The sequence below is a fragment of the Peromyscus californicus genome, unplaced genomic scaffold, assembly GCF_007827085.1.
Source record: "Peromyscus californicus insignis strain IS unplaced genomic scaffold, ASM782708v3 Scaffold_5__1_contigs__length_169319896, whole genome shotgun sequence".
NCBI lineage: Eukaryota > Metazoa > Chordata > Mammalia > Rodentia > Cricetidae > Peromyscus > Peromyscus californicus.
This window is the reverse complement of record NW_026294573.1, coordinates 155,659,361-155,674,998: the sequence shown is the minus strand read 5'-3', so window position 1 is coordinate 155,674,998 and position 15,638 is coordinate 155,659,361. Positions and strand designations below refer to the sequence as shown.

The following is a 15,638-nucleotide window of genomic DNA, read 5'->3' as shown; positions in this document are numbered from 1 at the left end:
ATAAGCCTCTGTGTGTTTACTTGTCCAAGCAGCTGTGGGACCAGGCGGGACACAGGAAAACTGTGACTACAATCTCATTTCATATTCTTACTGATCCAATAAAGTAGGCACCTTTTTACTATAATTTATGGATGAAAAAACTGAAATTTAAAAAGGGAAGGCAAAAAAAATCTCAGGATACATGTGAGAAACAGGGGATCAGAATGAAGCCCCAGTCTTTCTCTGGCCCCTAAATTGTTTACCGGAAACTGAATACAGAAGTCTAAAGGAAAGAGCCAGGAGGACTTACTCACTATGTGTTTCATTTTACTTCAGGTGCTCCATCTGCTACGGGATCTTTCTATGTAGAGGTATCAGTACATTTTCAAACCCTCCAAACAGCATACTTTTATCCTTGTCACTTGTTGAATGGGGGAACTTCACTGCAGTCCAATAGTGCAGGACAATGTACCATGGTATGACTGTGATTTGAGTATTGTGCCTATGCTGGAAGGATTGTCAAAGAGCATCATATAAAAATCTGTTTATCTGCCTCATCAGGAGCAAAGCTATGAAATCAGTATGGACAGTTAGTTTTTAAACAAAGCAATGACCACTTCTTCTCAGCACCCAGCAAGAGGACGGCACAAGTACAGTGGCTTAGTCACTATCACGGAAACAGGATATAAACAGTTTCTTTTCCCAAACCTCAGACTTAAAGTGATATATGACTCAAAGCTGGAAGGAAGGTTCAAATGAAAATTCTGAGGAAGGGTCTGATAGCAAACAGCCTGAAACCATGCAGATGTTGCCTGGAATGTGACCAAAACAAGTATGACGTCAAGGCCAGAAAATTGAATTACCCCAGGGAGGTTCTAGACACACACATCTGTCTTTGTCATTCTTCACTTTTTCTCTTCTAACCTGGCTCTGCTTGAAAGGTTTTCATCACCTAAAAATCTATGCACCAAGCAGCAATTGAAGGCGATTGTGAGATGAGAAGCTGAAACATTAATATTCATTCTATGTCAGGAAGTCTACTTGTTTGTGAGTTAACTTTAAGCCAGACAAGGAGGAAATATTTTTAGAAATTAAAATACAAACAAACTGAAACTGTTTCCTCACCAGAATGATGTGCTGAGTTATTAACTGGAGCCACCGGAGCCCCAGGATGTCTCAGAATTAGCATTGTTCCTGTTCCGTTTCTGCTTACCCCACAGCCGGAAGTGACACCAGCTGTGCACATATCAAAACAAGAACTCCTTTCTTCAATTTCCCCATTTTTATTTCACATACTTTTGTAGTTATCATTTAAAAGCAGTGAGAGTAACTTGGTCACTAATCTGCAAAATCAATAATCCAATGTCTGCTGTCAGAGAAGCAGCCTTTCTCACACACAATCGGCTTTTCTGACTCTTTAGAATGAAGTTAGATCCAGCAACAAAAGTTGTCAAAAGAGAAAAAAATGGTTCAGATCTCTTAAAAACATGAGCACAAGCCCTGCCCATGATGAATTAGATCAGAATCTCCAAAGATGGATCCCTGACTGATTTTTCATGAGCTCCCAGGTGGTTCAAATGTACTGACAGAGTTGGGAGCAGTTATTTTTGGTTGAGAGGTTCTTCACTGGCAAACGAACACACTGTATTCCTTGCAACAGGGAAAATGACATGACTTATTTTTCACGTAGATAAAAAGTACAGAGGTATAGAGCACTTGTCTAGGAATGCACATTTAGACTTAGACTTAAATACAGAGAATTCCATCAAAGTTTCTGTAAAACATTGTATGGATTCTTACACCTCTAACAGAAAAAAACAAAGATTAAAGTCATTGGTCTAAGAAGCAAAGAAGAAAAATTAATTTCAGTTGAAAAACAGTTTTTAAAGGCCAGCTTATTTCCTCAGTTTGCTTAGATACTTTATTCTAGGAAGACCCAATGTTGTGTTTAGGTTTGTAACATAAATAGGAGCAAATAACATTCTGACTTATCTCCAGGATCTACTTAATATACTCAGATTTACTTATATATGTTTTCCCTTTAATTGAGTACTTAGGGTCCACATACTGTTGACCTTTTACAACAATAATTAAGAAATAAGCTTTAATAATGATGCTTTATGAAATCCTTTAGAGCTGATGGTAATTACTCATTTTTACCAGTAGTGGCTTAAGAGCTACAAAATAAAATCTATGTACTAGATTTTTTTTTTAAATACAGAATACTTATAAGAATTCAATAGTGTTTCCTAATGATGAGAAAGATGGGAGATTGGTATTACCAAATCCCTACTGTGTGTCTGACATCTTCTTAGAGGACGGTCTCAAACACTGTACAGATTGGATTCCAACAGTCTATGTATGGTCAGTAGGCCAGATTGTGTGACTGCAGCAAGGTTTCATCAACAGTCACTCATTTTCTCTCTATTTGTTTTGTTTGTTTGTTTGTTTACATGAAAGACATTTAGCAATTGCACTGGAGACCATAAGACCTGAAAATGTCTCCATCTGACCCTTTACAGAAAGAGGTTGCCACCCACTACAGTATATTTAGTATCATCACTTTAGATAAGGGAAACAGATTCATCTCAAAAGCAGCAGTTTTGATTCAAAAGTTACTATGAATTAGAGCACACAAATGGAGGCTAGTGATTCATAAATTTTGCAAATAACTTGAAAGTTTTTTCTGTAGTTTTTGAACAATAGGAATTTTCCTTTGCATTCAGATATCACTTGATCACTTTTTTCATGAAATCAAATGCAAAAATAAAGATGTTAATTATAAGATTTCTACAATTGTATTATACCTGACAGTTGGAAGGTAGCATTCATTAATTTAGTCATGAAGATGCCTTAGTCCTTGAAATATGAATTTACTCATCAGCTCGAAAATTCTACAGCATACTTCCCTGAGCTTTCATTGTAGTTTATGTCGATGAGAAGGACAACTCCCTTCTCGATTCTGATGCTCCTGTCCATGTGGACAGAATTGAAGCGATGCAGGCCACTATCCCCTACCACCTTTGAGCATGTTCCTTCTTTATCAGGTTAGTGAGGAACAAAGGCAGGAGACCAGCCCTCTCCTCTCCGCCTTTCTTCCTCTACCATCTACTGTTCTCCTTCTCCATACTACAAGATTCAGGGTCTGCAGGACTGGATGGGTACAGCTGTTTGGTTCTGGGCCCAACACTGGGACACTAAAGTATCTACAGATATAGGTTGTATTCACCAATGTCAGAAATGAAGCTTGCATTTTATTCTATATGTTTTACTTATCTATTAATTTTGTTCAATCCTCAAGTCAAGTACAGGGAGACATTAATTAGTTGTCCTAAAGCACCTCAATATTACATTCATTGTTCAGGAGCTTTGAAAATTTGAATAATTCAGGGCAAAGTCTTTGAGGAACAAAGATGTAATTTGGGGCCTTGGATTTGAATGTGAGTTTAAGAGATGTTGGCCTTGGTGGTTTATAAAGCCTTCTAGCTTTAGAATTAGTTTCCTGTACCTATCCAACTGGTTTAAACTATACCCATGCATGTGGCAGCATTAGGCTTAGGTACAGACTGTAGAACCTTGCCCATTACAGAAACTGTACATTATTGACTGCTTTTTGGAGAGGAAGATCAGTAATAACCATGACAAAAAATGGAGTATAGATCTTAGGAAAGGCTCAGATCTTAGGATTCAGGCATGGGCTAACCATAAAACTAGCCTGGAAACAGGTTATTGTTATCCCTTAGCCTTGAATTTTTGCCCTTATGTTACCAATAACCCAGAATAAGACTAGATTCTGGTATTAGGAGAAAGAATTCAAGACATTGCCTCTAACTGTGAGACATTAGCTTTCTTGTGTGTCAGAGTTAGTCTAGTTGAGAGGCTGGTAAACTTCCATTGTGAAGGTACATATAATTATTAGTTAAGGCTTCATGGCTCAGCTGGTGCACTTTGAAGATATTGAACTCTACTGTTGCACTGTGAGCAGTCATGAACCACACATACATGGTTGTGTTTCAGTAACATTTTACAAAAGCCAGTGTAGACTTTTGTTCCAACGGATGCTAGACAGCACTGAATTTATTGTTCTTGGTTTCATTTTGTTTTTATTTCCCAAAGGGTGCTTCTAGAGCCAATGAGGTTTACACACACTCAAGAGTTAAGGCCTCATGCAGGGGTTTTAAGTTGACTTAGATTGTCTGGTTACATATTATCTCGTCTATTTTCTGCTGCTCTTACAAAATCCCTGTGAAAGATGGATGGATTTACTTAGAACACAGTTCACAGGTAGTCCTGTAAAACTGGGCATTACACCCAGAGATGATCTCGTGTTATCTCTAAAGATGAAGAAAGCATAATTGGCAGCTGGATATGTTTGGAAGAGACAAACATTCTGATGATAAGTCTTGCTTTGTAACAACCCATTTTTGTAAGAACAAACTCCTATTAAGAAAGGCATTAATCATAATTAAAGACCTCCCCATCTTTTAAGGCAATGCTGATCAAACTTCAACATGAGTTTTAAGGAAACCAAGTCATATTCAAACATTATGTATATCCCTCGAGACAGGGTTTTAAATCAGAAGCATTTCTGTAAGATGTAGTAGAAACAGCCATTGTGGTTCCAGTCTGGAAATGCCTGCTTCTTACAGAACGAATCTCACATCCTACCTGAAGGCAGGTTATCAGAATCAAAGACCCAAAAGAAAAATGAAGCCATGAGATTTTCAATGGAAAGAATGGAAAAGAAACACTTCACTAAGCCTGGCCACCAATAACCACATAATTTTTAAGCTTGCAAGCCCAGCCATGGCTGATATGCTATTCTCCAGAAACAAAGAATGTATAGTTGAGTTTACAATAAAAATGCAATGAATGGTAGAGTCAAAATGATGTTTTGTTGAGAATCATCTCCCAAAGTTCAATTCAGTACTAGTCTTTGGGTCACTGGCTTTGAATCACTTTCAACTTGGCAGTACAATCATCTGTCTGCTGTCACTCTAATGCAGGAACATTCAGGAATATTTACTAAGAACTTTGGCCGTGCTACAGATGGGTTTTCTTTCATTTCTGAGACTATATCCTTGTCTGAAATAACTGATCTGAAGGCCTAGATTTCTTGTTTTCTTTTTTTGTTTTTAAAATTGTGTGTGTGTGTGTGTGTGTGTGAGAGAGAGAGAGAGAGAGAGAGAGAGAGAGAGAGAGAGAGAGAGAGAGAGAGAGAGAGACACCTTGGAGGTCAGAAAAAGGTAATGGATTCCCTGGAACTAGAGTTACAGGAGGTTGTGAGACTATGTGGGTGCTGGGAACTGAACTTAAGTCCTCTTCAAGAGGAGTAAATGCTCTTAACCACTGACCCATCTCTTCAGTTCCTGTCTTATTCCTTAAATTTAGTGGATGGGTAGTGCTTGTTTGAGGACTTTTAAGAAAGGTCACTTGGCTTGAGGTGGACTTGGCTGTAGCTTTCACAAGGTTCACAGCACAGCCTAGCATCAGAAGTATCCACTTAGGACCAAGCAGCAGAGAAAGATGAAGAAGTTGAAGTTTGGAATTTAGTTTCTGTGATTATAAACTTGAATTATTTGTGTCATGCTCGGTGCTGTTAACCTGACAGAACACAGAAGCACCAGGAAGAAGGCCCTCTGGCACAATTGTGGAGGATTATAGTAATTACATTGTTACTTGAGATGAGACGATCCCATGACCCCTTGTTGTGAGTGGTACTATTCCCTAACTGAATTGTAGACCCCTCTTCTCTCTGCAGGTGTTGTTGCTGTGGGAACCAGATCCTAGACTCCATAAATGGAGATATGGAAGTAAGCAACTGTACATATTCATCATTCTGCTTCAAGTTGCAGTTTTGCCTTCCGCATCATGCTGGATTTGAATTGTGAGCTAAAATGAACCCTTTTTCCCTTAAGTTCCTTTTTTCAGAGTATTTTATCAAAGCAACAAGAAGCAAACAAACAAAAAAGCCTTGAATTTGCATTCTGTGTCAATAATGGATTTAAGTTGTTAATGGATTTTAATTTTTGTACTTTCATTTTCCTGTCAACTTGATGATGACACAGATCTCACTTATATTCGTGTGTGTGTGTACTCTATTCCAATCATCTTATTGTTGGACTATATGATAAGCTTCATCATTGTCCCAACTAGTCCCCTCATGGGTTGAAAATGGGAGTATTCCAGAGGCACTCCATTTCCAATACCTTTTTCTTCACACAAACAATACACCTATTTTATAACTCTCCTGGCTTCTCCAAATTAACTTGACCTGTAGGTCTTAGAAGAAAACTGAACAACTCAAGTTACAAGTTCAATTTCCTTCTTTTCTCTTGGGTGTACACTGCCTGCGTATATTCTGCTCAGCAACTTATAATGTAAGCATTAGGGTCAATATTCACCTTATGTTAAGGTTGCTCCAGTTCTGTGCTACCCCAGCCTCAGGGACACGATTTTGGAAGCATAATCATAAGATGGAAGCTGTACACCAACCCCTTGCTGTTAAAACAATATGAGAGTGTGAAAGGCTATGATCTTGTGTTAACTTTTCTATAGAACTGAAAAGCAGCTGGATGTGGGAACTTGTCATAAGAAAGAAATGTTGTGTTTTCCTTAGATCTAATAACAAAAAATTAATGTGTGATGAAAACTTTAGTACTGCAAACAGAAAAGAAGAAAGGGGTCAGGATATGATTTGGGATCATGAACACAGTGATAGTGAAACCTCCAGGGCAGGGTGAAAATAGTTTTTCAAAGAGAACTGTTGAGAATACCCACAGAACTGTCCACAGGCCAGGAAGGGGAAGAAAAAAGCATCAGCAAAGCAGTGCTAGAATGTATCACAACAACTAAGATGGTAATGTCTCAAAGAAAGTTTCCAGGGGCTCTGAAGTGTTAGATGCCATTGGGTCACCAGAGAAAAAGAATTGAAAGCATTGGATTCAGCAGGTATGCAATGATTGCCTAAGAGAGTTGTCTTTTTTTTTTTTTAAGAAATGCCATCTCACTCATTTTCTCATAGAACTCAGGACAGTCCCCTAAAGTGCCTGGGAACTTAGCCAGCTCTTCTGCCTCCATCAAACTTCAGAGCAACAGCTGTCATAGCGCTGCAGAACTTTCCATGTCAGTTGCACTCACTACACATTTCTAGAATCTAGAGCTCAATGAAGTCTTTCCCACAGCTGTACAATGCAGACATACAAAGTGAAAACCTCAGAACAGATGTCAGCAATCAGTGTACAATACCGATAAAAAAAAAAAAGCCCCTGAATTTTATGTTATCTAGAAGCATCTGCTTCACCTATGCAACTTTTTCAGTTAACATTTGTAGTAGTCAGGCATCTGTATACTGTAACAAAACACCTAAGGCAATCAACTTAAAGGTGGAAACATTATTTGGGTTCATAGTTACAGAGTTTCAGTCAGTCAATGGTTGCTTGGATCCATTGTCTCTGAGCTATAGTAAAACAGAATGTCAAAACAAAAATAAACTGTGAAATAAAGCTGCTCTCCTCATGGTGGCCAGGAAACATTCATTCAATAATTGAATGGCTGGTGATAAACATTTCCTTTAAGGTCAGGCTCCTACTTTTTCCATGGAGTAGGTTTCACTTTCTGTTATTTTTTACCACTGAGAAATAGCCTACGAAATGATGAATCCATCAATAGATTAATCCTCTGATTATGTCAGAACTGAACTTATTCAATCATGGCCAAGTGGTTCCACGTGTACACACTGCTGCATTGGAGACCATTGTGTTGCTAAAGTTTTCCTGCCTGGCCCACAGTCAGGACAAATCTCTCTCACCCGCCAGTCCCAAGCCGCTCAAACCCGACCAAGTAAACACAGAGACTTATATTGGTTACAAACTGTATGGCCGTGGCAGGCTTCTTGCTAACTGTTCTTACAGCTTAAATTAATCCATTTCTATTAATCTATACCTTGCCACGTGGCTTGTGGCTTACCGGTACTTTACATCTTCCTTGTCCTGATGGCGGCTGGCAGTGTCTCTTGACTCAGCCTTTCACTTCCCAGCTCTATTCTCCTCCTTGTCCCGCCTATACTTCCTGCCTGGCCACGGGCCAATCAGTGATTTATTTATTGACCAATCAGCAACACATTTGACATACAGACCATCCCACAAGTTTTTGAGGGGCTTCTCAGATGCAAGCTATAGCAGTGTTCCAGGAGCCCTTTGAGTAATATCATTTTAGCCCTGGATATGCTGTTACTATCCACAAGGCAACTTTCTCCTAAGTCTGGCAAGGAGAAAATACTCTTGAACACTGGTCTCCTCTTTCCCAAGGGTTCAGTTGTGGCCATTTTTATGAGTATGTCCAGATCACGCCTACTGTGGCAATGGTATCTATCCCCTTGCATCTCAGAAGTGTCTTCTTTGGATGATAAACCATGCCATTTCACTACTGTCTCTCGTGTCTCCTATATTATGTTTTAATGCAAGATATATTTATCTCAGTGTTCTGAGAAATACAATTGGCATTGTGGATAAGTCCAGTGACAATAAAATAAATAATAAATATTAAACTCTATGTGTACTCATTGGGCTTTGAAGCTGAGTTAAAATCACTTTTCAAAATAAATGTAAAAATGATGGTAATTAAGAAATAAAAGATGTGGTAATGAGAGGATCGTGTGGAAACAAGCAAAAAGAATATAAATGCAATGAAAGATAATCCTTATTATAGATGTCTTATGAAAAAATGCAACCATTTGGGGCTGGAGACATGGCTGAGAGGTTGTTTTTGCTGCTCTTACAGAGGACCTTGTTTGACTCCCAGCACCCACATCCAGAGACTTACAAGTACCTGTAACTCCAGTTCCAGAGAATCTGACACCCTCTTCTAGCATGTTTTACATACAGACATGCAAATACACACACACACACACACACACACACACACACACACACACACACACACACACACACACAAACATACATGCATGCACTCACACAAATGAAAACAAATATAAATGCCTTTTTAAAAATGCGATCATTTATGATAGACAACAAAGCATCAACTTTGTCATGCCCTTTCAAATTCAAAAGCAGTGTGTGACCATTGCTAATGGGTCTTAGCTGGTCTCCTAGTTTGTAGCTGTAGCATTCAACTCAACCTCTTTTCCAAAATCCCTTCTTCTGAATGCCAATGTGAGCACCTCTTTATTTACCATATCCAGTTGACGCGTTGCTTGTAAGGCAACAGCAAGGTCTCTATGCTTTCTTTGCCTATTCAAGTTTAGCTTTTCTGGCACACATATCACTCTGCTCATCATCGTGATTACTGTTCCTACTGACCAAAGTCGCCCGGACGGTAGAAGCCAGTTAGTTATCTAACTGACTGAAATGGAATGTTTTCAGAAGGAAGCCTCCTAGCCACCAGTCCATTCTTACAGGTCTGATTCTCTGAGAAAAGGGCCCAGGAATCAGTGCTTTAGAAATTCTTTACGTTGGTTCTCATGTGCAGAGTCTGCACCCTGCACTGAGTGCTGGAACTCTGCTCTGTTAGCATTTTTTTATGTGCCTCTCCAGGTCAGGTATGTTGCTCCATGTAACTCCATGCCGCTAAGTGCAGCAGCCAGGCTTAGATTCTCAACTCCTTACCCTGCATATGGCCTTTGACACAGTTCACATAGTCCACCCCTCCCTCCCTCCTCCAATCTTCCCTTCCATTTCTCCCTTTCTTCTTCTCTCCCTTCTTTTCTTCTTTCCTCCCTTTCCTTGGTTTCAGCGCCTGCTAAGTCACAGATAATTCTTTCTCCCTCCTCCCCATTGCTCATTTCTCTGTTTTTTTTTTTCAGACATCCAGCTCTGAAGCAGATCTAAGGCATGGCCTTTGGTTGGCTCGTCCTTTGCTTTGAACCTTACTGCTGTGGATATCTGTATGCTGAGAATGTGTTGCTCTGATTGGTTAATAAATAAAGTGTTGATTGGCCAGTAGCCAGACAGGAAGTATAGGTGGGACAAGCAGAGAAGAGAATTCTGGGAAGAGGAAGGCTGAGGGGAGACGACAGCCTGCCGTCCAGGGAGCAGCATGTAAAGGCAACAGGTAAAGCCACAGAACAAATGGCTACATAAAGATTAACAAAAAGGGGCTGAGTTTAAGTGTAAGAGCTAGTCAGTGGTAGGCCTGACTTGATGGTCGAGCATTTAATTATTATAAGCTTCGACGTGATTATTTTATAAGCGGATGTGGGGTCCATGGGGCTGGGCAGGATTGAAAAAAACTTCAGCTATACCTTACTCTCTACATTATTTCACTTGATGGCCCAGCTTTAAATACTGTCTATACTGGCAAGTTTTTGAATTTTTTTCTTTTTATAAATTTGTGATGTAAATTTGGGAAGCATAGAGGCAGTGCAGAAAGTGTAAACACAAATCAACAAGACAAAAATACTACAGAGAAACACACCTGTGTTTCACACTTACAGAACTGTATTTGTGTTACTGATTCCCCTGACAAATGATCCATCCCTTCCGTGCACTTGCACTGATGCCTGAACTCATGCCAGTATTATCAAGGAAAGTCACCAGTTTGGATCCAAGAGGACTCGTGACTGCCAACAAAAAGTGAGAAAATTAGTTTGGCTGATGTAGATAGAGCTATCCATTGAATATTTTAAAAGAATATTACAAAAGGGAAATTCCAGGTTTCCCATAACATTCTTTGATGATTTTGATTTTGAGTCTCTTTTATGCTCCTCAACATGAATGCATCAGCATGTTCAGTTTTCATGAGTGAGGAGTCTGAGTTGAGCAGAAGAGTAGTAATCTACCCATGGGCATGAATGACCAACTAACACAATGAGAAACTGGCACCCCTACCATCAAACAACCCTAAGACGTTTAGGTAATACTTTCAAACCAAAAGGGAAATAGTGGTCCCAACTACTTTTTATTTTGTCAACACTGCTGTTACTTTTCTACCAGACAATTTCAGTTCTGTGGCTACCCACAGAAATTCAGTACGCTCTCAGAAGATTCTTAAAGACATGAACACTTTTATTGGATTTTGTTTTTTTAAAAAAAACAAACAAAAAAATTCAGACTTATGGTTAGTCTTAACCTCAATAAAACTACATGTGAGGAATCTGAGGTGAGTTTCACTCCAAAAAGAAGGACCAGAACATTACATAAAAGGAGACCATGGTAAATGAAGACCACATAAGAATAGGAAGAAGCAAAGTGCTAGAGAGGCCCACAGAAATCCACAAAGATACCCCCACAACAGACTGCTGGCAATGGTTGAGATACATCCAGAACTGACCTACTCTGGTGATGGGATGGCCAAACACCCTAACTGTCGTGCTAGAAACCCCATCCAACTACTGAGGGATCTGGATGCAGAGATCCATGGCTAGGCCCTGGGTGGAGCTCTGGGAGTCCAATTAGCGAGAATGAGGAGGGTTTATATGAGCGAGAATTGTTGAGACCAAGGTTGGATAAAGCACAGGGACAAATAACCAAACGAATGGAAACACATGAACTATGAACCAATGGCTGAGGGGTCACCAACTGAATCATGCCCTCTGAATGGGTGAGACAGTTGATTGGCTTGATCTGTTTGGGAGGCACCCAGTCAGTGAGACCGGGTCCTGTGTTCATTGCATGAGTTGGCTGTTTGAAACCTGGGACCTATGCAGGATCGCTTGGCTCAGCCTGGGAGGAGGGGACTGGACCTGACTGGACTGAGTCTACCAGGTTGATCTCAGTCCTAGGGGGAGGCTTTGCCCTGGAGGAGGTGGGAATGGGGGGTGGGCTGGGGGATGGTGAGGGGGGCGGGAGGGGGGAGAACAAGGGAATCCGTGGCTGATATGTAGAACTGAATTGTATTGCAAAATTAAAAAAAAAAGTGAACCAACACTACTATGGATAAAGGACAGGGTTTTGCACTTACTGCATTTATTTGTATTGTGATGAAATTCCTTTTGCTCCTTTCACATCTGGGACAAGGTTCTGCCAGCTTGCTGAGGAATTTTACTCCAGACTTGCATGTAACAGGAGTTCAGCTTTCTTTGTTTTACCCCTTGGCTGGATCAGACTTACACTGACTCTGAGTTTGAATTGGAATTATACTGGATAGTTGGCACAACACCAGCAGCTCTACAAGTCAGTGATATCATTACAAAGGAAAGTATGAACAGATTTACTTAATGCTTTTGTAAGACAGAGGAAATACAAAGACAAAGAAAGGTCTGCAGTAAAGAGATCAACAGAGGACCCAAGTTAGATTCTGTAATAAAGCATTGTTCATAGTATCTTAGAAGCCAGGAAGTTGTTAACCAAAATTCTCTTGGTTATTCTATGTTCTTTTCTGAAGGAAGAAAGTATATGTACTTCAAGATAAAGACTGTGGAATAACTCAAATCCATAGCAGATGCTGTATGTGCATGTCACTTTAGCTGTGGCTTTTCAGGCCTGTTGGCACTCCTTCTGAAGTTTCACTGGAGGGCTGCAGAGAGACATTTCACAGCTCAGGGAGGCTGGGTTGCTAGCTGCACACAGCATGTGTTCTGAAACAACCTGAGGAGATATGCAGTGACTGCCAACGACCCAGAGCTGGCAGGACTCTCACAGTCCCTGAGCCAACTTTGTTTAAGGCCATTCTATCTGAGAGCCTCTGTCTAACAGAGTTTTGCTATGTTCATTTACATGAATTCTCTCCTAATAGAAGCATGGAGACTGAGCCAAATAGTACAGAGCATAAGGTCTTGCTCTGCAGTTCCACATGCATGTTAGACATATGTTGACTTTAATGGCTTGATTAAATGAAGTAACAAAATTATAAAAGAAAAGGATATAAAGAGCAACAAATGTAAAATGTAAAGTTCATATGGCAGAACACTTAGTTCATTTTAGATATTCTCTGAATGATAATTCAAATTGGGAACCTTTTGATCGAGATAAAAGGCTGGGCTGCAGTTAACTGTCACCTATAATTATTGACTAAAAGCTGGGCTTAAGCTCATCACTTAGAGCATCATAGCCTTCAGGACTCATTGAATGCTGTGTTTTGAGAAAAGCATGTCACTCTGGTTGCTAGTTAAATTAGGGAGAATGACTATAAGCTTTCAAATCTTTGTTGGAATATTAGATAATCAAATTATTTTAGTTTCCTTTGTAAAGTGGGAATCGTGCTACAATCCTTCATTGGTTGTTTTGTTACATGTCTGACACATGGTGATCTAGTTTTATTTTGTTGCTGTGATAAAACACTCTGACAAAAAGCAACTTAGGGCAAGAGAGGGTTTATTTCATCTTAAACGTCCAGGTTACAGTCCATCATTGCCTGAAGTCTGAGTAGGAACTCACAGCAGAGACCTGAATGTAGGAGCCGTTGAAGAACCCTGTTTTCTGGGTCACTCTCTGACCGGCTCTCTGCTCACACTCTGGACCAAGTTTAGCTAGTTTTCCTATACAGCTCAGGAGCACCTGCCTAGGGATAGTGCTGCCTATAGTAGGCAAGGCCCTCCTGCAATAATTAATAATCAGTACAATCCCCCACAAACATGTTCTCAGACCAAAGTGACCTAGGCAATTCCTCAATCAAGGTTTTCCTCTCAGAGGACTCTAGGCTATGTCAGGTTGACAAAGTTGACTAGGACACAGTATGTTTCTCAATCATATTATCTTGTGTTTAGATAAAAAGTGTTTTAAAAAAATCAAGAAAGTGTTATATGAGGGTCACTCTTAACAGCAACTATTATCAAGCATTCTTTGCACCAGTTAGGATGATAGAGGTTATATTTCAGTAACCAGCAACCCCCAGCTTGCAGTTGTTTGAAACTATAAAGAATTCTTTCCACCGTATGCCTGGGTCAGAGGAACTTTCCTCATTGTTCTGTCCACCGTAGTCACTTACTAAAGCCACACTGAAGGCAAATCCTGCTCTACACATGTGCCCACTGTTATTGGTGTTGCAGAAGGATTCTTTGGAGGATCTGGCATCAGCAAGTAACTGCTGGGGTTTGGAACTTTGCCACTGGCTTAAGCCTGTCAAGAGCCCCACCACAGCGTTAAGAGAGTGTTGAACCCTCATATGGTTGAAGTAGAGGGGAGTGGGATATTGGTGAACACTTAAAAGTTAATGAGATTTCAGTTCCTTATGTTAAGAGCTCTTCCTATTGATGTTTACACAATAAACATCAGCAATAAACACAAGCAAAATCAGAATCGTTTGGGGAAAGAAAAAAGAGGAATATTTCCTTCCCAAAACCAAAGGATAAAATTCTATGTAAGTAAGAAAGGCAGAAAGGTACCAGTAAAGAGCGTTTATTCATTTCTTTATAATCCCACCACTTGCAAAAAGCAATCTTACTTTAGCTCTGAGCTCTTATTACTCACCAAAAGTGTTGAAAAATTATTTTACAATATTCTTTGATAATGATCTTACATAAATCAAAATGTAAATGACTGTTCAAAATTTTACCCAAGAAATAGTTTTGTCTTCCTTATCAGCAGATAATATAAATTAGCTATTAATTTTAATTTTATATTACAAAACATTTCTCCATGAAGACTGAACTATCACAGATTAGTTCCATTCTTCTTCATGACCTGAAGACTCTATGGAAATATTCCCTTCAATGAGCGTTGTTGTCCTTGTGGCCAGTGATAACTTGTTTCACAAGCACAGACCATTTGTTCATGGAATCTGATCCATAGCATACCACTAAAATGGCAAGGGTTTGGAAAACGAGAAAAACTTAAAATAGGAGATAATTTATGCAATTTACATATACTTTGTGCACCTAATGCTCATTATTAATCCACAAAATAGCAAAAAGCCTTCACCAAGTTCTCCTCAGGATTGTTCTTCTAGGGCTGCTCACCTCTGTGTGAAACAATGGCTGGAGAAACTTCCAGACTTTTCTTTTACTGTTACCAACTACAGAAATCCGAACAGTCTCACTATGTTTTTCCCTCTGATTCAATCTTCAGAATCATTTTGCAAAACTGACATTTAAAAGAATCTGAAACAATCTCAGCTCAAGACCAACTCCTTCCCTTCCATTAATTCGTGATTATTATAGTTAAGAGCTCAGACTGGGAGTTTCACATTGCCCACGCTTCTCCTCAACACTGAAGTCATTAAGCAGGGGTAGCAAACCCCTGCTGACAGACAGAATATACTCCCTCCATTTTCTTGTTCAGCAATCACAACTTGGCAGGCTATACATGAAAAAGCATTTTAGAAACTGATTTTTGAAATTGCCTTTTATGCATATTTTAAAATCACATGTGAAAGGAGCCATGGCCTGCCAAGTAATTACCACTCTTCATGAAGGAAAGTCTCCATTCCTTGCAGCATATCCGGCAGGAACAACAGAGGTGGTAGTTGGCAGCCACTATAGTAGCAGCTTGGGTGACTTCTAGTTCCTTGTACCCGACCCACTTGAGTCTGTCAGGCCACTAGATATTGTTCCAAAGGCCTTTGGCTACTTGAAATTAGATACAATTTTTTAAAATAATGGCATTAACACTTTTTAACATAGATTCTTTGGTAATTTACATTGGTGAATGCAATGTATTTAGTTTACACTTACTGTTGCTTGTTTTTACTCTTTTGGGGGGCCTGCCACCTAGCTCCCAAATAAATCATCATGGAGGCTTATTCTTATTTATAATGCCTGGCTT

General features: G+C 39.7%; 1 long non-coding RNA gene across 1 annotated transcript in view; it reads left to right on the top strand.

Moving 5' to 3' along the window:
- The window catches only part of LOC128097596 (uncharacterized), a 62,931-nt gene that overhangs the window by 38,760 nt on the left and 8,533 nt on the right, over positions 1–15,638 (top strand). The window contains exons 4-5 of the long non-coding RNA XR_008213909.1: positions 5,741–5,792; positions 9,803–10,050. This is a non-coding gene — a long non-coding RNA (uncharacterized LOC128097596). The remainder of the gene's footprint in view (positions 1–5,740; positions 5,793–9,802; positions 10,051–15,638) is intronic.